Source organism: Sus scrofa, chromosome 15 (assembly GCF_054392235.1).
Source record: "Sus scrofa isolate SSC_HxYL_T2T_F1_AM1 chromosome 15, Sscrofa_HxYL_maternal_Yorkshire_Landrace_v2.0, whole genome shotgun sequence".
In the NCBI taxonomy this organism is placed as follows: Eukaryota; Metazoa; Chordata; class Mammalia; order Artiodactyla; family Suidae; genus Sus; species Sus scrofa.
Genome location: NC_139397.1, coordinates 50,467,673 through 50,489,134, shown reverse-complemented (window position 1 = coordinate 50,489,134; position 21,462 = coordinate 50,467,673). Strand labels below are relative to the sequence as shown.

General features: G+C 39.5%; 1 protein-coding gene and 1 non-coding gene across 5 annotated transcripts in view; both read left to right on the top strand.

Annotated features, from left to right (window-relative positions):
• LOC146395835 (uncharacterized) overlaps positions 1-21,462 on the top strand; it is an 811,516-nt gene that overhangs the window by 632,333 nt on the left and 157,721 nt on the right. The gene's annotated exons all lie outside the window — the stretch shown is intronic.
• On the top strand, positions 12,223-12,331 carry LOC146395836 (U6 spliceosomal RNA). Its single transcript, XR_014830666.1, has one exon. It is a non-coding gene; the product is annotated as a U6 spliceosomal RNA (small nuclear RNA).

The following is a 21,462-nucleotide window of genomic DNA, read 5'->3' as shown; positions in this document are numbered from 1 at the left end:
AAAATTTTAGGAAAATGTAAGATTATTTGAATTAGTTAAAGAGGTATTTCTTTTTTTTTACAACTTTGATGCAAGTCTCTTGTTGTTTTACTAAAGTTGTTAAGAACTCCAGGACAATATATGATGCTTAGAGGGAGACTTGCTGTCAATTTCCCCTCTAACCATTTGGGAGTGCATCTAAAACTTCACAAATCATAATCTATTTAAGGAAGATTTCTAGTAGGTGAGCTTTTTTTAGGTTAAACTATCTATCAATGCAAGATGAATAAGTATAAAATATAAATGCAGTCGACTCTTAGAAAGTGTGGAGGTTAGGGATGCTGACCCACCTGCACAGCCAAAAATCTGCATAAAGCTTTACAGTTGGCCCTCCATGTCCACATGGATAATGCAGCACCATATGTAATTATGGGAAAAATTTTGCCTTTAAGTGAACCCATGCAGTTCACACCCATGTTGTTCAAGGGTCAACTGTAATTAAGTTTTAAATAATGATTAAACTTTGTATAATGTATACCTAAGAAATTCTGAAAGCTTGAAACTGTACTAAACTTCTGGAAATACATGCACATGCACACACTCACATGGACATACTTATAGACACACATATACTTAGACACATAATGTTGTATTGTATTTAATATCTTAGTTAACATGTTGCATTTTTGATATTTTGTTCATATGTGAGCATATTTAAATTTCTTTTTTTGCCATGTACTTTCCTATCATACTTTTTTCTTTTTTTAAAAAAATTATCCCAATTCGTGTAATTATTTCTGGAAGATTACTACTCATTAGTATTTTCCAGCAAAACAGAACCAATAGGGTGTATCTTGATAGAGGTAGATAAATAGATGGTAGATGATATAGATATAGGTTTGTTATAGTGAATTGGATCACACCAATTAAGGAGGCTGAGAAATCTGAAGATCTTCAGTCAGCAAACTGGACTCCCAGGAGAATCAGTGGTATAGTGTCGTTTGGAAAGCTCACAGGCACAAGACCCAAGAAGAGCCAATGTTTCAGTTGAAGTAAAAGGCAGGAAAAAGTGGATGTCCCAGCTGAAGGCAGTCAGATGAGAGGAGTTCCCTTTTGCTCTCACTGTTTGCTCTATTTAGTCCTTCAACTGATTGGAGGAGGCCCACCCACATTAGGGAGGGCAATTTGCTTTATTTAGTCTACTGGTACAAGTGTTAATCCCATGCAAAACCACTCTCACATGCACATCCAGAATAATGTTTGGCCAAATATTGGGGCACCCCATGGCCCAGTCAAGTTGATACCTAAAATTGTCCATCACAAATATTACCTGTTCTTCAATGTTTAGGTAAAGCCTTCCTTTGAAAAAAATATTTTAGCCTGATATGCCCTTTTATAAGGGAATACTTAAATAATTTAAAGATATTCTGGTTTTCCATTTTAATTTTTCCATTTTATTTTTAAACAAATTTTGGTGATTTACATTTTTCTATGAAAATATCCACTTCATCAAAATTTTTAAATTGTTAGCTTGTACTTTATTATAGAATTATTATTATTGCTATTTGTTATCATTATGGTTATGACTATTTTATTCCTCCTTATCCTAGCTAGTAATTTGGACATTATGAGTTATAAGTATGTTCTTGTATTTTTATGCTAAATACCGAGATTGTAACTTGAGCATCTATGCAGCTCCAGTTCAACCAGATTGTATTTTGGCCACTCTTGAGTTCCATCTTGCTAGGACATTAGTGGTATTGCAGATCCAGTTACACAGTGAAATGTATGGCTTTGCCAGGTTCTGCTCATAATGAGTGGGTCTTTGGATGGTGTGTAGCCCCAGGTATGGAGGGCAGCTTCTGGCTGTTTTCTTCTCCAGAATGGTCTGTCCTAGTTGCAGCCCTGAGTTCCAGGTGTGGCTTTGGATTTAATCCGGACCTTGCACCAAACACTCCCTGGCCCAGACTATCCTAGAAGAGTTAAGCTCACCTATCACTGCTGTTTCTGAAGCTGGAGCCAGTGTCATAATCGTGCCTCTGGTCACTGTTTCTGTGTGTATGATTATAGTTTGTGTTAGTACATCTGGGCTGCTAGAACAAAAGACAACGTACTGGGTGGCTTATAAACAACGCAAATTCATTTCTTACAGTTCTGGAGGCTAGAAGTCTGAACAGGGTGCTGGCAAGGTCAGATGGAAACTCTCTTTGAAGTTGCTGACTTGAACACTTCCATGATGGAAGGGGTTATAGAGTTCTGCATGGCCTCTTTTAAAAAGAAATTAATCCCATTTTTTAGGGCTCCACCCTCATGACCCAATGACCTCCCAACATCTCCACCTCCTAACAGCTGTCACCTTGGACATTAAGATTTCAACATATGTATTTTTGAGGGATGTGAACATTCAGACTATAGCATAATCCATGAAATACTTATATTGTTTAAGGATGGTAAAGTGGAGTTCCCATTGTGGTTTAGCATGTTAAGAACCCAACATAGTCTCTATGAGAAGGCAGGTTTGATCCCTGGCTTCACTCTGTGGGTTAAGCATCCAGCGTTGCCTCAAGCTGAGGCAAAGGTTTGAAATATGACTTGAATTGGGTGTTGTGGTGGTTGTGGTGTAAGCCGGCAGCTGCAATGTAATTAGATCCCTAGCCCAGGATATGGGAATTCCAGTATGCCACAGGTGCAGCCCTAAAAAAATCAAAAATAAAAAAAGGATTATATAGTATTTTTACTTGTACTAGCTTACAGTATGTTAGAATTTAACCCCAAATGGAGGTATTTATTATTGTTTTATTCCCTAATTTAGTCTAGTGCCTAGAGGTCTGTCTAGAATATCATTAAACACTCATTAAAATTAGTTAAATGAATGACTTCTTACTGTTTTTATTTCTATCCTGGGTCTAGATTAGGAATTGTGATGATGTTCACAGGAAGGAATACATGAATCTATCAGGGAACAACTACTAAAAAACCTCACCCTGGATTTGAATCATTTTGTAATTTAGTGACAGTACTTCCTTTGGTTGTATCAGATACATCCTGAAGCCAATGTGAACATCTCTCCCTTCTTTTCCACATATGTACAAATGCAGAATCAACAGAATATGGCAATTTTATTAAGTGTATTCACAAACTTCTCCCATTTAACCCTCTTATCACCCTTGGGAGTTAGGATTATTTATTCCAATTTCACAAAGAATTTTTTTTCATACCCATTAATGGCAGAGCTCATATTCAAAAACCCATCCAGTGCATAGCACACAGGTATTGCTAACGTTCTTTGGAATTTATATTTCACTGGCTTGTGTTAATAGTTCTCTTTCCTCAGATTCATCTTCCTCTCAAACTGGGTGACAGTGCATTTTATATGAGCTTTTAGAGCCCAAGAAGATGATTTTTGATTGATTTAGGTATTGAGTCAATGCTCAGGTACTGTTGTTTGTGTTGTATTTAATACCTGTCCTGGCTACATGAGTTAAAGGATCTGCCTCAATGGCCCTGCACCCCATGAAATCATGTATCTGGCAACAATAGGGTGCTTCCTGGGATGGCAAAGGTCACCTTTTCAGTGCTGTCTGAGGAAGCATAAGGATAAAACCTGGTCATACCAATTCTCTCTGTCCTTAAATGTTGTTAAATTACAGATGGATCAAGATTATAACCTACTACCTGTAAATGAAATAAAGGAAAACTGATAAAGAGTAAGATTATTTTGCCATCATGTAAAATAATAAGAGAATTGACTGTAAAGCTCAGTCTTTTAAAGGGCTACTGACAACAGCATTTAATAAAGTGCATTTTTGGAGACACTTAACCTTCTAAAGTAAGTTTCTGAAGGGAGGGCTTCAAGATTTAAGCTTGAACACATCATATTTTCTGAACCACACTATCCATTCTAATAACTTCAGAACCTGAGCTAACAGGGGCTTCCCATGATGAAATCATAGTAAAATACAAAGCAGCATGAACACCCTAATAGCATATTGCCTTTATTGAATTTTTACTACTGAATCCAATCCCTGTGCCCAATGTACAGCTCATGAAACCAAACAAACTGAAATATCAGAGTTTGGAGGAGAGAAAAGTTTGTTTCAGGGAGACCTGTGGCTCCTGTCCCCCCAAAGCCCCAAAATCCTCAGAGGGTTTCAGCAAAACTCTTTTAAAGGCCAGGTGAGGTGGCTGATTTTTGCAAATTTCTTGGTGTTGGAATCCTTTGTTCTTGCAGCTGTCCACGTAGATCAGGACACGATGTTCCTGTAAACCTCCAACAAAACACATGTTATTCTCTGTTCTGCAACTTTTTATCTCTATATGAATTCTCAGGTCAGAGCCCTGAGAATAAGTTTTCCTGTATGTTTCAGGCTGTAGGCAATATTGTTTTACAAAATGTACAGAGCCAGGATGCCTCAGCACAAGCAACAGAACAGATGTATATGAAGACAGATTTGTTCTTTCCTATTCTGTTTAGTTAGGGGAAAATTCTGGATACTATGGAGCTTAATTTCCTGAAAGTTAAGTTTTTTGATTTTTTAAACAATTTTCATCCTCAGTGACTACTACTTCTGGAAAACAAACAAAAAAACCCCTCATTTTTAAATGCGCAAGTAAAAAAATTACAGAATAACTTTTCAAGTTCTGTTAGTTAAAAATATAACCAGTAATTTGTGAATAAAAAATCTGGAAAAAAATATTGAATAGGTTCAGTTCTCAAAGTTTAAGAATGACATACCAGAAGTTTTGTAATTTTTATAACTGAGAACACAGCAGTAGTTGTAAAGCAAGTAAAAGCCCATAGTGTATTACTACAATTTAGTTGAGGTCTGTCTCATTCTCATATGCTTGTCTTCCAAAATTGAATCACTGATTTCTTCTATAATATCCAATGTTAATTTGTAATGACAATCTCACAACTCTGTACAGGGCCAATTCAAAATATAAATACCACTGGCTTTTAAGCTATGGGGTCACCTAGCATTTTACTTTTGTTGCAGAAAACATGGCAGTGGAAAGACACAAGCAGCACTCAGCGATGTGGAATAGCCAGGTTTGTTCAACACTGGTTCAGGCTCAGAGGAGCCGCCTCCAGAGTATGAGCACCAGGTCTTTGTTCTGGGTAGCTTTTACACAATACAGACTTACAGGTCTTCTTTTACCTGAGCAAGCAGTCCCACCAACCTCCTCTTCCCAGAGCAGACAGAGTTCCTGCCTAAGAAGCTGGGCAAACAAGATTACAAAAGTGAAACTGACAAGCAATGCTCCAGTGCAGGGTTAGCAGGGCTGCTAGCAAGAACATAGGTACATAGTTGCTACAAGATTACAAGAAGAGTAGGTAGTAGAGTGGTATGGGACAAACAAAGCTGCTGACAGGCACATAGCTGCCTCCTCAGTGCATGCACGTGGGGGGGGGGGGCGGGGCATGGGCTGTTTTTTCTTTAGTTCTTTAGCTAAAACTCTTAACTTCACTTTTACTACTAGAAGATAAAAGGTCATGGAGTTCGTCCCATGCTCAGTGGTTAATGAACCAGACTGGTATCCTTGAGGACAAGGGTTTGGTCCCTGGCCTTGCTCAGTGGGTTAAGGATCTGGCATTGCGGTGAACTGTGGTGTAAGTCGCAGATGTGGCTCAGATCCTGCGTTGCTGTGGCTGTGGTATAGGCCAGCAGCTACAGCTCCAATTCAACCCCTAGTCTGGGAACCTCCATATGCAACCCTAAAAAGGTGCAACCCTAAGAGACAAAAGACAAAAAATAAATAAATAAATAAAAGGTCATTTTACTTTAAAAGTAAGATCTCAGCTGATCTTAAATTTTTGTTTTGAAATTAAAATAATGCAAATTTAACACAGGAAAGAAACAGGTGAAGTGTAAGGCATTATAGTAAAATATTTGGGCCTAAGAGGGAGGAAATTCCAAAGATACCACTGGCCATGAAATCTTAGAGAAATATAAACACCAAGAAATAATCATTCTGTATTTTGCTGTGATTTCTTCCACTATTATACTGTCCAAGCAGAGTTAATACACTCTCTAAAGTCCCTCTTCTTTCCACCTTTCAACACCATACAGTCAATTCTACTGTAATGCAACATGTGTCCCTGAACATCATCCTATGCTGTAAAAAAAAAAAAAAAAAAAAAAAAAAAAAAATCAAAACAGAACAGAACGGAGGGCTTAAATAACGGGGAAATAGGGCTGGGGTTCCATCACTCAACAACTTGGTTAGTAGTACATTTTTTTAAAAAGATAGGAATCTAAGACAAATGGAAGCACAGTATTACACATGTCAAATAAGCACAGGATACATGATACTGCAATAAATAGGGTACATTGCCTTCACAAAGACCTAAACCTTGCTTGCAGAAGCAGGCTTCAGAAAGGCTACAGCCTGTGAGAATGGATGATGGCCTGCAATAGAACTGAAGCTGAAACACAGATGTAGGTACCTATTGCTCATAGTATAAGGAGTAAGCTGAGGTAGCCAGCAGATGTCTAAGGGGGTTGTGTGTGTGTGTGTGTGTGTGTGTGTGTGTGTGTGTGTGTGTGTGTGTGTGTGTGTGTGCAGACTATATATTTTTCTGCAGCTTGTTTCAGTGGAGGGCAGTTTTTTGCATTTGCTTGGTCCTTTGGAAGATGAAATTGAACATAAACACCAAACTCCCCTTATGCACAACTTGTTCCCAATGTATCAATCCTATTGAAACTATGTCACCTTTTCAAAACATTAATAATGGGATCCACTGGAATGTAATATTTCAGAGCTTTTGTTAGTTGTTTTTCCATAAAAATGATGTGTAGAGACAATACTCCAAGAAAAAAATATATATAGTTTTCTTCTGTGGAACCAATCAGTTGTTTCTAATTTTGTTTCTTATTTTTGGAGTATCTTTATAATCATTGGCATATCAATTTTTTAAAGATAAATTAGAATAAAGTATATGTCCTGAGTAGGTTAAATGTAGTATATGTAGTAAGTAATTAGAAGTGAGAATTTGAAGTTAATTCTGATTTTATCACTTAAAATTTATTTAGACTTTGGCAAGTTCCTTAGCATCACCAAGCCTCAATTTATTTGTAGAATGAAAGTGAAAATATTACCTACCGTCTAAGGTGTAGTACAATGGAATGGTTTAACATTCAGAAGACAATCAGCTCTGCATTTAAAATATATTATGCTCTCAATAAATGTTAGCTATAGAAATATGGTCCTGCGAGTCCACTAATCTGAGTTGAGTATTAAATATTTTTAAGGTTTCCAAATACATTTTAGCAAATTGATTCCAAAACTCAGTGCCAGGGAGACTTTTGCCATAGCCCAACCTTACCAAGAATACTGTCGTTTTTTTAAAAAAAACAAAACAAAACAAAATAATCTGCTATTTTTAAAAGCACATTTACTTTTCTTTTGTTACTAATGAGGTTGAACATAATTTCTTAGGCTATTTTCCCTGGGGTGCAAAATTCCTCTGTTCTATGCTGTGCTTCCCTTTGCATTCCCTTACCTGTGGTGCTGTGTCACTAACTTTGAGTTTAAATTTGAAAGCACCCTTAGTGGATCTTCTATCTTGTCTTCCTTACAGTCATTTAAATGCCTGCTTTTATCCTTCCTGGTCACTGTCGCTCTTCCCATGAGTCCCTTCTACTTTCATATACCACTTCCCTCACGTGATGGAATAAAACCCATTCAAGCACGTTCTCCTGAAGCTGACAGTACTAACGGCGTGACCCTAGCCAAACATGAACTGGGACTTAAACCCAAGTGCTGGCACTTGAACCCAAGCAAAACCAAAATTGGGACTTGAACCCACGGTTTTAAATTAGAATCACTCACCCTGTGTCTGGACTCATTGATGTTCAGGTTCTTCATGCCTCTACACAGAAGGAATTCAGCAAGAGACAAAGCGATAGGCAAGAAATAGATTTATCAAGATAGGACACTTGTGAGAGGTGCAAGCAGGCAGGCACAGAAGCTCTGCCCTGAGGATCCAGTGGGCTACAGTTTTATCCTCCAAGGGGAGTGGGGGTCAGAAAAGCCCGCCTCTTCTTTTCTGGGAGTAGCAGCTCCTCCTTGTATCCAGTAGGGTAAGGTGTGTATTCAAATCAGCAGAAGGGCAGTCCTCAACTCCAGCTCTTGGTCTGAATTTGAATGCAGGCCTCATCCCATTCCCCCACCCAATGACTTGAGGCAATTCTCACACCTCCACTAGTCAAGAAAGCCTGCCTTGTTCTGATGGCTTTTTTGAGCAATTTATTTACTTATTTATTTTTTTAATTTTATTTTATTTTCCCACTGTACAGCAAGGGGATCAGGTTATCCTTACATGTATACATTACAATGACATTTTTTTCCCCACCCTTTGTTCTGTTGCAACATGAGTATCTAGACAAAGTTCTCAATGCTACTCAGCAGGATCTCCTTGTAAATCTATTCTAAGTTGTGTCTGATAAGCCCAAGCTCCTGATCCCTCCCACCACCACCCCCCATCAGGCAGCCACAAGTCTCTTCTCCAAGTCCATGATTTTCTTTTCTGAGGAGATGTTCATTTGTGCTGGATATTAGATTCCACTTATAAGTGATATCATATGGTATTTGTCTTTGTCTTTCTGGCTCATTTCACTCAGGATGAGATTCTCTAGTTCCATCCATGTTGCTGCAAATGGCATTATGTCATTCTTTTTTATGGCTGAGTAGTATTCCATTGTGTATACTATTGTGATATACCACATCTTCCGAATCCAGTCATCTGTTGATGGACATTTGGGTTGTTTCCATGTCCTGACTATTGTGAATAGAGCTGCAATGAACTTACAGTGATCTCCCAAAGTCCCCTAGATTTCCCTATCTATGATCCTTTATTGGGACTTCTACAACTACCTGTGCCTACTCCATCCCTATCACTTCTTGTTGCCCTCGCTGAGAGGATACTGCCCTCCCCACAGTGTCTGCCCAAACCCCTCCTATTCTAGGGATGCTCTGTGTTACTAAAGCTGGTCAAAGAAAACATGAAAGTTAACAGAAGACAACTAAAGAGCCAGAGGGGCTAGAGAGATCTAAATCAGAATCACTTCTAGACTCATATTTGTTTAAACATTCCAGAGTTCCTGCTGTGGCACAGTGGAATCAGCAGCATCTTGAGAGAGCTGAGATGCAGATTCCATCCCCAACTGGGCACAGTGGGCTAAGGATCCGGCATTGCCGCAGCTGCAGCTTAGGTAGCAACTGTGGCTTGGATCTAATCCCTGGCCGGGGAACTCCATATACCATGGGACAGCCAAAAACAAACAAACAAAAATTTTTTTTTTTTTAGATTTCCAAGGCTGAGCCTAAGATGAGGGAAAACATATTGGGTTTTGAAGGCGGCATATGCTTGTCCTTTGGCGCTAACCCTTGCCTAAAAACCTGTTTTCATTTTGAGTTACTTCATTTGCTTGGATTTTGACTTGATATTCCTGACATCTTGCTTACTTTGATCTCTGCCATTGTAGGTTCTGTAATGGGACCACAAATCCCTTCAGTCAGAATTGTTAGACTCTCAGTGTAAAATCACCTAACTGATGTTTATAAAACAAATGCTGCAATCAAATTCCACTTGCCTTACTGACAGGAGCCTTGTCTTTTGTTTTCCTCTTTGTGATCATTTTCACTCTTGGCTTCAGCTAGACGAACTTTTGCTTCTGGCTTTATTGCCTCTCTGCATAGTCCCAACTTTGATTGTTTTCAGATAAATGTCTACCTTTATCATGATCCATTTCTCTTTGTCCAGGTTCTCCAGAAAGTACAACCCCAATTATGTGTGTCATAATGTTATGCGTTATGTTATTTATTAGTGTGTGTAATCTCAGAGAAGCAAGAGTGAGGAAAAAAAAGACTGAGGCAGGGAAAAAAATAAGTCAAAATGAAGACATCTTTCTCAGAAGTCTACCACCAGGTAGCTGTCAAGTGATGCCAATCATTCAATTTTATTGGACCATCTTCCAACACAATATATAACTGCAGTGTTTCAGTATAGTTCATAAGTAGGATTGGGTTGAGGCAGAAAAGGAAACAAATGTATGCTTTCTTCCTGACCCTGTTGGGTGGAGGTTTACCCCACAGGACATGATCTCACTTGCACCCTAGTGGCTCATGCATGACTGTTAAAGTGGCTTCCCAAGTTTTCCTGTGGTTCAGTGTCACATGGGAAGCTCTATGCAGGAGGGAGAGGCATATAGAAAGGTGCTGTTTTATTTCATTTGAGTAATATCAGATTAATCCCCTACAGAGTGGTGGCTGGAATAAAAACTAGAGAATGGTGAGGCCAAGAGGATCTAACGTGGGCATGGGAGGTAGTTGGTGTCTCTACAACCCCAAATCTCTCTGCCACCCAACGAGACTGAAGTAAGTCCCCTTGAGTCTGGCAAACCTGTAAGCCCTGTATATTTATGTTTTCTCAACTTAGCTCTAATGCAGTGAAGTAACTGATAACAGTGCATGTCCAACTCCGTGAGGATCTAGCATATGTTTTCCTATAACTTTTAGAGCATTGATGACCATCAGAATTGACTTAATAAGTACATTAATAAATGTATTAAAATATAGTTAGCTGCTAAAGAACAGAATTTTAAAACCATTTTTGAAGGAGTGATACAAAGTGGCTTTAAAGTCCTGTTCTTTAGCACATCTCTCCACAAGCCCCAATTCAATCCTCGTTTATGCTAACTAAACTAATAAATACCAATTATTGAAATGAGTTGATAGAAAAAAATGACAGAAAACAAGTTAAGCATATGTCAAGAATCATGAGGGCCCTGCTAATTTACCCTGCTTGCAATTAAAATTCTAGGCTTCCGGTTTTATGAATACAGGCTGGGACATGAGACTCCTGGGTCAGAAAAGAAGGATGTTATTACTCTTCAGAGTAGTCAGAAGTCAGAAGATTCACATTGACTTACAACTTCTTCTAAAGGACCTAATCCCCTCAGACAAACATGGCCTGCCTGGTGACATATCCTGGACATTGCATTACAAGTGAAGAGTTTGAGTTTGGGAACGTAACTCTTTTATACTGGCCAGTAAATAAACTTGCCCTTTGCTCTGGACAGAGCAGCTACCTCCGTCTTCCAAGACTGATCACTAGGAAAACATCCTTGACATTTGGAAACAAAGATATTGTGGAACAAAAGTAGTCAGCACCTCTCTTTTATTGCAAGATGAGCAGAAATGTGACAAGCCTATAGGGAATTGTCTTCTGATAATAAATAGCACTCCTTTTTATGCTGTTTTGCTTTTTGGCAAAATTTCCTAAGAGCAAGGCACTCTGTTGTCCACTATGATTCACATGACCTAGAGGGTGGCATGAAATCCATTCAGTTTATCTGGTACAGTATCTAATTAAGGCCACCATTGTTACAAGAAAGAACCCTGAGATTAGGAAGTCCAAAGCTTCTTGAGTGTTTGTGTTTTAAAGAGATAGTTCTCCTATTTACAAAACAGAAACAGACTCACAGACATATAGAATAGACTCGTGATTACAAAGGGGGAGTGGGATGGATGCGGAGTTTGGGGTTGGTAGATGCAAACTATTACATTTATAATGGATAAGCAATGAGGTCCTGCTGTACAGCACAGGGAACTATGTCCGTTCTCTTGAGATAGACCACCATGATGGAAGATACTATAAGCAAGGGAATGTGTGTGTGTGTGTGTGTGTGTGTGTGTGTGTGTGTGTGTGTGTGTGTGTGTGTGTATTAACTAGGTCACTTTGCTATACAGCAGAAATTGGCATAACATTATAAATTAACTATAATAAAAAAAAATGTAAAGTTAAAGAGATTGTTCTCAGGTCCTTGAGTAGACAGCTCTTGATTGTAGTGTAGAAAATTTACGTCTCAAAGGGTCAGAGAAAGGATTTGCAATTGTAAGCTTTCTGAAATAACTGCTGCAAAAGGGTTTAAGGACTCTCTCTGCCTATCATTGAATTTTGGCTGCAAACACTAAATTCTCCTGGCAACACTAAGCTTTCTCAGGTGTGCACTTTAAGTGAGGCTGGGTCATTCTAGGATGTGGCCTTGAGCTGTTAGAAACTTCGCTAGTGCTTTGTTATGGACTGAGTGTTTGTCCTTTAAACTTCCCTTGTTGAAATCCTAACCCCCAATGTGCGGATGTTAGCAGGCAGGGCCTTAGGATGACAATTAGGTTCAGATAGGGGTCATAAGGATGGAGCCTTGTGATGGGATCCATGTCCTTATAAGAAGGAGGACAGTGCTTTCTTTGCCCAGCAGCACATATACCAAAATAAATGATACAGAGAAGATTAGCATGGCCTTTGTGCAAGGATGACATGCAGATTCATGAAATGTTCCATCTTTTTATGCATAAGGAATGATGTCCTACTGTACAGCACAGGGAACTCTATCCAGTCTCTTGGGATAGACCATCATGGAAGACAACACAAGAAAGGGAATGTATGTGTGTGCGCGACTGGGTCACTTTCCTGTATGGTAGAAATTAGCATAACATTGTAAATCAACCAAACTTTAATTTAAAAAATTAAATAAAGAAGGAAGACAGACTAGGGCACTGCCCACCATGTCCCATGCCAGGGCCTACTGTCTACAAGCCAAGAAGAAAGCTCACATCAGGAATCCAACCAGCAGACACTTTGATCTTAGACTTTGGCCTCCAGAAGTATGAGAAATGAATGTCTGTGGTTTCAACCAGCTGGTCTATGATGTTTTGTTATAGGTGCCCGAGCTGACAAAGACATGTTTGTTCAAGTCTCTTCATGTGGAGGGAGGAGAAAATAATCTGTGATGAGGGTCTGTAGTTCTGGGAGGCCAAGGCTAAGGTTTGGGCAGGGAGAAGCCTCTGAGGAACCTGCTCATGTTGTTTCTTTTTGAACCAGCCATTTCTATCTGAAAACTGGGTGTCATGGGCTCCTCCCCACTTTTGTGAATCTGGGATCTGAGCTGACCCACCCAGGACCAGCATTTCAGTCATATGGCCTCCTGGGTCAGGCATTTGGTTTGAACAAACGAAGCTAATGGCTGGACCTTGAGCAGGGTGTATCTGGTAGCCGTGTCAACAGAATGACAAGTTCAACACCCTAGAGGGTTGTGCCAGCTTGGAGCGTGCCTCCCGTTGCCAGAGGGTCCATTTGGCAACAGCCTCAGGCAGAGAGACTCACACCTCAAGGCGCTCATCTGGTTTCCAGGATCCCAGAGATACTAACACTTCTATGCATCAGGAGCCCCCAACTGAAAGGATCCTCCTGGATTTTTTTTTTTTCACATTTTTAAAGTTTTATTGAAGTATAATTGATTTCCAAAGTTGTGATAATCTCTGCTGTACAACAGTGATTTAGTCATACATATATACACATCCATTCTTTTTGAGATTATTCTCCCACATGGATTATCACAGAATATTGGATAGAGTTCTCAGTCCTGTACAGCAGGTCTCTGTTGACCAATCATCCCATGTACCACAGTGTGCATATGCCAATCCCAAACCCCCAGTCCATCCCTCCCCCCACCCCTCCCCTTTGGTAACCATAAGTTTGTTTTCTAAGTCTGAAAGACAAAACATCATATGATATCGCTTATATGTGGAATCTGAAAAAAGAATACAAATGGACCTATTTGCAAAAGATAAACAGACTGACAAACCTTCTGGAATTTATGTGATTTTGATGTACAGGTACATAACACTTCAATTCCTGCCTATATACTTAGTGGTAGAAACCACTAAAGCACATTGATTTGGTCTATCTCTCCCACCCCAAGGTCAAGGTCAGTTTCACATCCTTTCCCTGTTAGGAATATATTGAACCCATTTAGGGAGAGAGAGATGTCCCTTTTCCCCACAGAATCAAGTAGGTTGGTCACACAGTAACTGGGCCTCTAACAAAGTCATGCCAGTTAGAGCTCCACCCTTCCCTGGGCTTTAAGATCCCGGCCTCACCATTCGCCATCTTTTTCCTTACATTGTCCAAGGTCTGAGCCATGGAGAGGGGAGGCATGGGGATCATGAATGAAGAGTTTGTCTCCACACCAGCACACAAGACACATTGTCTTTTGTTTCTGAGTGGCGTGGCTCCTGCCTGCAACTCAAAGGAACAAAATTTATGTTTTTGGTTCTTCCTATATTGAGTAGCAAGGTTATCCTTATTGACACCATCTGTTTCAGCCTCAGGAGCCTCTGGACTTAGCAGTCTTCAGTCTGTTGCTCTCAGTGTGCAGAGTTTGCTCCCTTTGGCTGACCTGGGATGGACTCATATCGTGGCATCTTTTTAAAGGAATCCACCCACCTAAATATTCCAACACTGTGACATTTCTTACGTTCTTTCCAGTTTGCAACCCATGGGTGAGGAGAGTCTTTCATGGTTTCAGGAATAACTGAAATAATTTATATAAAATCCCTGTGTTCAGTCTCATTATAAAGTGGGACCTTTTCATCTGCCTTGGAAACCCAGCCTAGGGCAGCAAGAGCCTCACACAAGTGCCAGCCTCTTCTGTGGGTTCCCATGGGTGTTTGTCTCAGGTAAATCTTCCCTAAAGAGTTGAACTTCCTTTAGAGCCCAGAGGACCATTGCACAAATCTCTAGCATCTTTTACTCTTGTCTTTGAATAACCTAAGGTTGACATGAGAGACTGCAGAAAGCATCAAGCTGTATGGATGGTTGTCGTACTTCTTAAAAAAAAAAAAAAATGTTGTGTGCCTTACCCTCTCCTCTCCTGCACTGGCCAGTCTCTTCTCACACCACAACTGTGCAGTGGTATCTTATTCAATATGGGTATGCATCTCTGAAACTCTTATCTGAAAAAGGGGTGGGGAATTCTGCACCTCCAGGAAGAAATTTATTCTAGTTTTAAATTGGGGCAAACCTAAGACTGGTACCAGACTGGCCAGGAAGTCCCCCTCCCCCATCACTAGGGGAGTTAACCGTGATTAAAGCCTTGTTTGGACACAAGTCCTCAGACTTACTTTATGACACTCAAGTTGTAATCACCTCCTCAATTCCTACTAATCAATAGTCATGGTGAAAAGAACTATTTATTTCTCAGTGCATTTTGGTCAATATGGTTGCTACAAATAACTGCGCCCTTCCCTCAGTTCCTGTTTATCTATCCAAGAGGGCTTTGATTTTTTTCTCTTCCAGAAAGGCATGCCTGTGTCAGCATCCCCATGCTTATGGCCAAAACTGAGAAGGTATGATATTATACAGTTAGCCAGCCCTAGGATCATGGATGCTGGCTGGGCTGAAGACGTAATATTCCTGAGTCAAGGCCAAGGACTTGATTACACAGAGCAATACAGAAGTCAGGTATCAGCATTTCCTTGCCCCGGTTCTCTGAGTCCTAAGTCCCACAGGATGACACTAAGAGATTCAAGTGACATTTGCACATGAGGTGACCTCCATTACAAGAAAGGAACCCTGAGTTTAGGGAGCCCAAAGCTTTTACTATAATTGCCATAAGCAAATTGGCCCTTGGCTCCAGAGAGAGACACTTTCTGTATCTTCCAAGTCGATATGCAAATGTTCCCTTTGTGCCAGAGGGAGAGCTCCATCTTCCAAGAGGATTTGCTATACGAACGTCCTTGTAAAGATAGCCCTGAATGAACAGTCAGCACCTCTGCTGACAAGAATGTAGAAACACAAGAGACCCACAGGGGATTGTACCTCAAAAAAAAAAAAAAAAAAAAAAAAACCACTCCCCACAAATTAACTTTATTTCAGTCTAGCTTCTACAGCAGTAATTCTTAAACTTTATTTTGTAGCCCATGTTATGAATCATTTGTGATCCCACGGACATCCTTTCTAGGGAAAAAAAAAATTTGCAAATATCAGGACACAAAAATTCAGCATCCAAAAGCTATCTGAAGCCCACATATAGCCCTGGGACTCCGCAGCTAAGAATCTTGACCCGTGAGGATTTTTCTTGTCAGCTGTATAAATTAAGTAACTGTGATGCTATGAGATTGTACACTGAAGGGTTTTGAAATAGAAAAGAAGGTATTGTAAAAAATAGGCAGTAGATATCGGTACTAGAAAAGAGACATTCCTAGCTCCTTCTCTCCCCCCTCTTTTCATACCACAGCTGCCACCCTTAATGCAATCCCCACACTTCTTCCAGTAAGTTACATGGTGGGGTAGACCCACCCCGACATATGGATGGCTTAGCTCTGAGGGAAAGGAAGCTAATGAGTTGCTCTAAGGAACATGGAACTAGCTAGACTCCACTGCTGACTCAGATTTCTATTTTTAAATTTCTCTCTTTTTTTTTTTCTTGCTTTTAAATAGCCCTCTCCACTTATTTCTAAAGGAGCCTGGACTTGCAAGAGGTTTCCTTAAAGCTTTGCTTCACCAGTAATCATTATTCACTAAAAAAATTCCTGTCTTAAAGTTTAATATAGACACCAAGATATTTTTGAGCCCACTTGCAAATGTAGATCTTGCCATCGATACCTTAACTCTATCACCATAAATATAATTGCAGCTTTTATATCAGGGTGTTCCAGTAAGACTTGTCAAATGTAAAGGAGGCCTCTTATATGATATCAATATTTAACAAAGTCATCAGATGCACTTAAGAGCTTGCACTGTTAGCATTCATGCATAATTTGCCATCATTTCTTTTAATGACAAAATGATTATTTTTGGATCACTGTTTAGTTTTCTTTAGTATTAAGTTTTTATGAATGATTAATTATAATAGATGCTATGCCTTAAATGGTAATATGGAACATTGAAGGTCTGGTCCACTTTTAGAAGACTTTAACAACTCTAAAATGTCTTTGTTTACAGGCAAAATTTGTATAAATACACAGAGGATAAATAAAAATAAGGAATACATGAAGTTTGAACCAAAGTTAGGTTGTGTGTAATATATAGTCAACATGAATGGACTCATTCAAATATAAAAACCTTTGGAGCTGTCCAGTTCAGAGTGAATAAAATATAAAAACAACAACAATAAAATTTTCATGATATTGATTACCTAATTGAATATTCTGTTAAGGATCAATTGGGTTAGTTTCATAAGCTTCAGATTAATATAATTATACAGAACTCCAAAAAAATTCGTGGATAGTACCATGACTGCAGGCAATAGAGCAAACTGTGTCACTTTAATTACATTATTTGATCAATCAATGAGAGGGGAAAACGAATTAAGTAGGAGGAGGAGACCTGAATAATGTTTTCTTAGCTGAAAATTCTGCAATAACTATGAGCCTGATGATATATGAGAGAAAATCAGAAAAAAATATATTATTTCTGAAAAACAGAAGGGTTGGTGCTGCTCTCAGAAGCATTGACATTCTCAGACCTTGCCTAATTTTGCCCATCTGTGATGTTGTCTGTAGCACATAACAGGAGATTGTTTTTCCCCTATTGAATTAAACTATTCCAAATTAGGAAGGAGGAATTTAAGGACATCTAGTATAAAAGTAGGAAGCTCCTCTTTGTTGCTAAAGACCTAAGTCTGGTCATTGGTCTCTATTGTGTATAATCTCTAGCCAATCTCTAGCCACATTCTCAGTATTCCTGACCTTCTTTGCCTGTGCTTCTTCTGCAAACTCAACTGTATTTATTGTCTAGAGCCATGTATGTCCACTCCCCTAACTTTGCACTTTCAATAAGGAATTTATTTCCAGATGGTTAAATTTTTTATTTTTTTTGTTATAGTTGATTTACAACATTGTGCCATTTTCTGCTATACAGCAGAGTGATCCATTCATACATACATACATACATATATATACATATACATATATATATACACACACATTCCCTTTCTCATATTATCTTCCTTCATGTTTATCACAAGAGATTGGATATAGTTTCCTGTGCTGTACAGCAGGACCTCATTGCTTATTCATTCTAAATATAATAGTTCACATCTATCAACCCCAATCTCCCTGTCATCCCACCCCACCCCACTCCCACATGGCTAATCTTTCTAAATTTCCTTGACCCATTTACATAGTTCATGCCTAGCCATATGCTGATAAATACAGAGAAGGTGATGAAAATGGTGTAGTACCAAATGTGATGGGCATCTTGCTTCTAGTTTGGGTGTATATGTTTATTGCCCCCTCTCTCACATATGAGGCATCTCCCTTTTCCATCATGGTAAAAACATGACTCAGACTGACCAGAGAGCTGCCATCTACTTGAACCCAGTCGTTCTCCTGATGCCTACATGATCAAGGGTCTGGATCTTCACTGTGGATATTAGGGGATTTGGTCTCTCCTTCTGAAATCTTAAGGTGTAAGAACCAAATGAACCTACAGAAGATGGAGGCAGCTCTTCCAAAAACACCATAAGTTCTACTGTGACACGGAGGCAACACAGAGGAAAGCAGAGCTCAAACCTGAAAGCCAGCAAGATTCTCTAGGCATTCCTGGCTCCCCCTATATTTTAGTAAAGAGATCTGGAGTTCTCCTTGTGGCTCAGCAGGTTAAGAGCTCAACATAGTGTCCATGAGGAAGCAGGTTCGATGCCTGGCTTTGCTCAGTGGGTCACGGGTCCAACACTGCCATAAGCTATGGTATAGGTCACAGATGCTATTCCTATTCAGTGTTGCTGTGGCTGTGACATAGGCAGGCAGCTGCAGCTCTGATTCCACCCCTAGCCTGGGAACTTTCATAAGCAGCAGGTGCGTCCTTAAAAAGGGGTGGGGAGGGAGAGGGAGAGAGAGAGAACTGGGAACTCTACTCAATATTCTATGATAATCTATATGGGAAAAGAATCAGAAAGAGAATGGATGTGTGTATAAGTATAATTGAATCACTTTGTTGTACAGCAGAAATTATCACAACATTGTAAGTCAACTACAATAAAACTTTTAAAAATAAAAAATATAAATAAATAGGTGAACAATCAAGTTTCTTTTGTCTTCTGGACCACATATTTTTTGGCCCAAATAATCCCGAGAATTATGAAAGATACTTTCTGTTATTTCATTTGAAAAGATTATTCCTAGAGAGACAAAAAAGAGAATCAAAACATTTTCATTTGAAAAAAAAATTAATATGGATCTCTCTCCCTCTATTTCTCTCTGTCTCTCTTTCCTTCTCTCTGTCTTCTCTCTCTGTCTCTCCTTATATTAGTGTTAAACCAATCATTCTTATTTTCTATGGCATATGTTAAGAAATGTGTTCAGGCATGGTGGAATTTGACATTTTTAATTTATATTTATCATTGCCTAATATTTGTGTAATACATAAATCAGGAGAAAAACACTGAAACTTTTTTTATGTTACAGGGGCTCATATGTTATTTCCTCTTCATTTAAAATACTATTAATTTCTAGCATACAAATTTACATGAAGTTTAATAAATTTAGCCCCATTCTCAGTTTTAATTCTCCAATTATTTTTGTGTTTCATTTTAATGTCTGTGGTCACTTAGGAAATAAAAGGATAAAACTAGGGATTCTTAACCATTATGTCTAAATACTGAAGTGCCTAAAAACTTAGATCATAGTTCTCTTTTACAGTGTTGTATTAGCTCAAGATTTACAGCACAGTGAGTCAGCTATACATGTACATATTTAATTCTGTGACTTTTCTATCACTTCCTACTTAGAGCTGTTTTCCCCACACCGATCACTGAGATGGGTTTCCTTGATCCCCCTCTATGTTATGGCCACCTAAAAACCTCGGTCGCTCATTTCGTTGAAATTTGATGCAATATTAATCTTGATAAATTCTGAGATAGGAAAATGACCCTTAAGAAGGCAAAGTGACTTACTAATTTTTACAGAAAATTAATAGGAAAACTGAAGTTAATATTCCACTGTTCTGGCAGATCCTGTTGTGGCTCATAGGGTTAAGAACCCAGCTAGTATCCAGGGGATTGCAGGTTCGATCTCTGGCCTCACTCAGTGGCTCCCTGGGTTAAAGATCCCATGCTGCCCACAAGCTGAGGTATAGGTGCAGCTCGGATCTGGTGTTGCTGTGGCTGTGGTGTAGGCTGGCAGCTGCAGCTCCAATTAGGAATTTCCATATGCCACAGGTATGGCACTAAAAAGAAAAAAAAAATGTTTTCCACTGTTCTGGGAGTTCCTGTTGTGTCTCAGCGGGTTAAGGACCCAACATTGTCTCTGTGAGGCTACAATTTCTATCCCTGGCCTCACTCAGTGGCTTAAGGTTTCAGCATAGACTGCGGCTGAAGTTCCAATGAGACCCCTGGCCCAGGAACTTCCATGTGCCCCAAGAATTCCACTGTTCTATGTCTTTTTACCATTCCAGAAAACACTTAAAATCCTGACATACTTTTCTTCCCCCAGCCCTCACTACCTTTAATATATATCAAATTTAAATTTCAAGGACTGATAACTAATATGTAGTTTAGAAGGAATTCAAAAGTGTATTTTGTGTTTGAAAGAAAGTACAAATATTGAAGTCAAGTTCAAACCATTAGTATATTTTCCTCATGTTGGAAATTGTTTAATAGCTTTTATTATTATTTCTAGAGGATCTAGCACATTAAATTATACTGTAGATACTTAATAAACATTTGCCGAATAAATACAATAAGTATTTGTATCAGATTGAGTTCCCTGGAGGTAGACTCTGACTTAAGAATGTGAGCTGAAGGTCTATTAGCAAATGTTCTTGGCAGAAATATCTGAAGGGCATGAGAAAGGCAGGATGGGGTGAGTGAGGGGGCTTACCTCACCTGCAGTTGTGCTTGAGGCCTCAGCCAATCCTACAGGGAATGCTTGAGCTGGGCTCCCTCCCAAATTAAGGCAAAGGGTCGGGCCATTTATCCTGTTGGTTCTTGGCCATGGACTACAGCCTTGGAAGAGACATCATCTTGGGTGAAGCCACCAAAGGCAGTTTCCATGAAAGAGAGCTATGAATCATCATCAACTAATATTCTCAGTGTCTGGGGTGTGAGTGAGCCAGCTTTGGAGAGAGAATCTTGGTGTAGTACCACAGAACACACTCTATCTTAACTTGGTTTCTCTCATATTTGGGGTGTTTTTAACTAGAGAACACACAAAATACACCAGTGATATCTCTTCTCTTAGTGAGAAATAGCTGCTCTTATTAGAGTTCCCATCGTGGCTCAGTGGTTAATAAATCTGACTAGGAACCATGAGGTTGTGGGTTCGATCCCTGCCCTTGCTCAGTGGGTTAAGGATCTGGCATTGCTGTGAGCTGTGGTGTAGGTCGCAGATGTGTCTCAGATCCCTCGTTGCTGTGGCTGTGGCATAGGCTGGCAGCTGTAGCTCCGATTAGACCCCTAGCCTGGGAACCTCCACATGCTGTGGGAGCGGCCCTAGAAAGGGCAAAAAGACAAAACAAACAAATGAATAACTGCTCATATTCTCTGAAGAGAGCTAGTACTTGCAAAGCAGGAAAGATTCTTCTTCTCTTGAACTCGGGGGATCAGAGCACAGGAATATAGAAAAGTCAGATTATCACTACCTACAGCTTCGTGGATGAGCAGTACAGCATGCTTATCCAAATTGACTCACCAACAA